A 5,197-nucleotide genomic window follows, 5' to 3' on the forward strand; every position below is an offset into this window, starting at 1 on the left:
GTATTGTGTTAGCTGTCTGTTTATTAGTGTTGGTGCCACTGTGACATTTTTAAGTGTAAATCTGTATCTGGGAATTGTGGATAAACAGCAGTACTTGAAAGCATATGTGGATATTCAATTGCAGTACCAATTTTAATTGGTATATGTCAACAATATATTTCATATTTCAGTCGTATGTTTCCTTTAAATGTTGCTATTCACAACTTGCGGAGCACCTGAAAACAACCTGCCCAAGACATAATACTGATTTGTACAAATTCCAATTAGACACTTTCAAATTCATTATACTTCAAAGACCAGTTTCGATTGAAATGAAAATTCCCGTTGAGTCCGACATTACCCTTGTCATGCAAAGTAAAAGGCTGAATCATGTGCTATCATTTTCATACAATTATTTGAGTGACGTTACTATTTTATAAGCGGGTGTGAAAGCATAAGAATGGCGCTGTTAAGATCAGAGATTTGTCTCCTTAGTATACACTTTCGTTCAAGGTGTAAATACCTACAGTGGGGCAAAAAAGTATTTAGTCAGCCACCAATTGTGCAAGTTCTCCCACTTAAAAAGATGAGAGAGGCCTGTAATTTTCATCATAGGTACACTTCAACTATGACAGACAAAATGAGAAGGAAAAAAATCCAGAAAATCACATTGTAGGATTTTTTATGAATGTATTTGCAAATTATGGTGGAAAATAAGTATTTGGTCAATAACAAAAGTTTATCTCAATACTTTGTTATATATCCTTTGTTGGCAATGACAGGTCAAACGTTTTCTGTAAGTCTTCACAAGGTTTTCACACACTGTTGCTGGTATTTTGGCCCATTCCTCCATGCAGATCTCCTCTAGAGCAGGGATGTTTTGGGGCTGTTGCTGGGCAACACAGACTTTCAACTCCCTCCAACGATTTTCTATGAGGTTGATATCTGGAGACTGGCTAGGCCACTCCAGAACCTTGAAATGCTTCTTACGAAGCCATTCCTTCGTTGCCGGGCGGTGTGTTTGGGATCATTGTCATGCTGAAAGACCCAGCCACGTTTCATTTTCAATGCCTTTGCTGATGGAAGGGTGTTTTCACTCAAAATCTCAAGATACATGGCCCCATTCATTCTTTCCTTTACACGGATCAGTCGTCCTGGTCCCTTTGCAGAAAAACAGCCCCAAAGCATGATGTTTCCACCCCCATGCTTCACAGTAGGAATGGTGTTCTTTGGATGCAATTCAGCATTCTTTGTCCTCCAAACACGACGAGTTGAGTTTTTACCAAAAAGTTATATTTTGGTTTCATCTGACCATATGACATTCTCCCAATCTTCTTCTGGGTCATCCAAATGCTCTCTAGCAAACTTCAGACGGGCCTGGACATGTACTGGCTTAAGCAGGGGAACACGTCTGGCACTGCAGAATTTGAGTCCCTGGCGGCGTAGTGTGTTACTGATGGTAGGCTTTGTTACTTTGGTCCCAGCTCTCTGCAGGTCATTCACTCGGTCCCCCCGTGTGGTTCTGGGATTTTTGCGCACCGTTCTTGTGATCATTTTGACCCCACGGGGTGAGATCTTGCGTGGAGCCCCAGATTGAGGTAGATTATCAGTGGTCTTGTATGTCTTCCATTTCCTAATAATTGCTCCCACAGTTGATTTATTCAAACCAAGCTGCTTACCTATTGCAGATTCAGTCTTCCCAGCCTGGTGCAGGTCTACAATTTTGTTTCTGGTGTCCTTTGACAGCTCTTTGGTCTTGGCCATAGTGGCGTTTGGAGTGTGACTGTTTGAGGTTGTGGACAGGTGTGTTTTATACTGATAACAAGTTCAAACAGGTGCCATTAATACAGGTAACGAGTGGAGGACAGAGGAGCCTCTTAAAGAAGGTCTGTGAGAGCCAGAAATCTTGCTTGTTTGTAGGTGACCAAATACTTATTTTCCACCATAATTTGCAAATAAAACAATGTGATTTTCTGCATTTTTTTTCTCATTTTGTCTGTCATAGTTGAAGTGTACCTATGATGAAAATTACAGGCTTCTCTCATCTTTTTAAGTGGGAGAACTTGCACAATTGGTGGCTGACTAAATACTTTTTTAGCCCCACAGTACATCTCCAAATTACAAACCAAGTAGTCTTACTTATAGGTCTTCATGCTTTCTTGAGAACTTTGATGATCTCGAAATGGAGTCAGTAAGCAGAGGTGAGCTCTGATGTTGTGTCAGTCCAGCACAGGAGGTTGGTGGCACCTTAACTGGGGGGAACAGGCTCGTGGTAATGGCTGGAGCAGAATAAGTGCTATGGTTTCCATGTTTTTGATGCCATTCCATTTGCCCCATCCGGCCAATATTTGGAGCAGCCTTCTGTGCAATTCGGGATGTAGTGGGCCTACCTGCGGCGACTGGTGTGGTAGAGTCTTCCAACGTTCACCTTGAGAATTCTACCAGAGATGATTTTGGACCGCGAGTCATGCGGTTTAGGCTCAACCTGTGTGTGCTTTGCTCTCCGGTGCCAGTGGCAATCTTTACCAAGGATCAACTTCAGTGCTCGGTTGTCTCCACCAAGTCTGTTCCCAAACAATTTGATTTGCTGGTTTTAAGCATTACACTTTTAAATGTCTCTTTGTTGACTGTTGCTGGGTGCTATCGTCCTCCATCAGCACTGGCCTGTACCCTACCTGCCCTAAGATCCTTCCTGGCTCCTTACACTAAGTCTGAATTTGAGTGCAGTATATGAAGTCAGAAAATCTGCTGTCTCAGCCACTGCCTGTCACCAAAGGAGTAAGGCTCAATCGTAGGCCACCCACACTCTTCTCAATTTACATCAACATCATAGCTCAGGCAGTAGGAATCTCTCATCCACTTATATGCAGATGATACAGTCTTATACTCAGCTGGCCCCTCCCTGGATTTTGTGTTAAATGCTCTACAACAAAGCTTTCTTAGTGTCCAACAAGTTTTCTCTTAACCTTAACCTTGTTCTGAACACCTCCAAAACAACGATCATTTGGTTTGGTTAAAAGAATGCCCCTCTCCCCACAGGAGGTGATTACTACCTCTGAGGGTTTAGAGATTGAGGTAGTCACCTCATACAAGTACTTGGGGGTATGGCTAGACGGTACACTGTCCTTCTCTCAAGACATATCAAAGCTGCAAGCTAAAGCTACATCTAGGCTTGGTTTCCTCTATTGTAATCGCTCCTCTTTCACCACAGCTGCCAAACTAACCCTGATTCAGATGACCATCCTACCCATGCTAGATTACGGAGACATAATTTATAGATCGGAAGGCACGGGTGCCCTCAAGCGGCTAGATGTTCTTTACCATTCGGCCATCAGATTTGCCACCAATGCTCCTTATGGGACACATCACTGCACTCTATACTCCTCTGTAAACTGGTCATCTCTGTATACCCGTCGCAAGACCCATTGGTTGGTGCTTATTTATAAAACCCTCTCAGGCTTTACTCCGCCCTATCTGAGATATCTACTACAGCCCTCATCCTCCACATACAACACCCATTCTGCCAGTCACATTCTTGTAAAGGTCCCCAAAGCACACACAACCCTGGGTCGCTCCTCTTTTCAGTTCACTGCAGCTGCAACTGAAACGAACTGCAACAAACACTCAAACTGGACAGTACATTTTTTTATTTTTTTTATTTCACCTTTATTTAACCAGGTAGGCTAGTTGAGAACACGTTCTCATTTACAACTGCGACCTGGCCAATATAAAGCAAAGCAGTGTGACACAGACAACAACACAGAGTTACACATGAAGTAAACAATAAACAAGCCAATAACACAATAAACAAGTCAATGACACAGTAGAAAAAAGAAGGTCTCTATATACAGTGTGTGCAAAAGGCATGAGGAGGTAGGCAATAAATAGGCCATAGGAGCGAATAATTACAATTTAGCAGATTAACACTGGAGTGATAATTGAGCAGATGATGATGTGCAAGTAGAGATACTGGTGTGAAAAAGAGCAGAAAAGTAAATAAAATATAAACAGTATGGGGATGAGGTAGGTAGATTGGGCGGGCTATTTACAGATGGACTATGTACAGCTGCAGCGATCAGTTAGCTGCTGATAGTTGATGTTTAAAGTTGGTGACGGAAATAAAAGTCTCCAACGTCAGCAATTTTTGCAATTCGTTCCAGTCACTGGCAGCAGAGAACTGGAAGGAAAGGCGGCCAAATGAGGTGTTGGCTTTGGGGATGATCAGTGAGATATACCTGCTGGAACGCTTGCTACGGGTGGGTGTTGTTATCGTGACCAGTGAACTGAGATAAGGCGGAGCTTTACCTATCATAGATTTATAGATGACCTTTTATCTCAATCTCTTCATTCAAAGACTCAATCATGGACACTGACAGTTGTGGCTGCTTTGCGTGATGTATTGTTGTCTCTACTTTCTTGCCCTTTGTGTTGTTGTCTGTGCCCAATAATGTTTGTACCATGTTTTGCGCTGCTACCATGTTGTATTGTCACGTGTTGCTGCCTTGATATGTTGTTGTCTTAGGTCTGTCTTTTTGTAGTGTTGTGTCTCTTGTCGTGATGTGTGTTTTGTCTGTCCCCGCAGGAGGCATGTTTGCCTTTTGGTCAAACGTAATTGTAAATAAGAATTTGTTCTTAACTGACTTGCATAGTTAAATAAAGGTTCAATACATCAAATAAAGCCTTAGTGTTCTTGGGCACAGGGACTATGGTGGTCTGCTTGAAACATGTTGGTATTACAGACTCAGTGAAGACACTTTCCATTTGGTCAGCTCATGCTCAGAGTACACGTCCTGGTAATACGCCTGGCCCTGCGGCCTTGTGGATGTTGACCTGTTTAAAGGTCTTACTCACATCGACTACGGAGAGAGTGATCACACAGCCGTCCGGATCAGCTGATGCTCTCATGCATGTTTCAGTGTTACTTGCCTCAAAGCGTATGGTAGCTGTGCTTCCCTTTATAGTCTGTAATAGTTTGCAAGCCTTGCCACATCCGACAAGCGTCAAAGCCAGTGTAGTACGATTCAAGTGTATAGGTGCAGGGTTAGATGGAGATCCTAATCTCCTTTTCCCTTTTTTTTGGTGACCAAAATGTGCAATTCGCACTCCAACCTGCGAAACGCAGCAATATGCAACTAGTCTGCCGGAAAAAGCCACACAAAGAAGAAACTCGATTGTGCAGTGTTCTGGTACATAATTTTAATAAAGTTTTTTTTTAGGA

This window comes from Oncorhynchus clarkii, chromosome 6, assembly GCF_045791955.1.
Source record: "Oncorhynchus clarkii lewisi isolate Uvic-CL-2024 chromosome 6, UVic_Ocla_1.0, whole genome shotgun sequence".
In the NCBI taxonomy this organism is placed as follows: domain Eukaryota; kingdom Metazoa; phylum Chordata; class Actinopteri; order Salmoniformes; family Salmonidae; genus Oncorhynchus; species Oncorhynchus clarkii.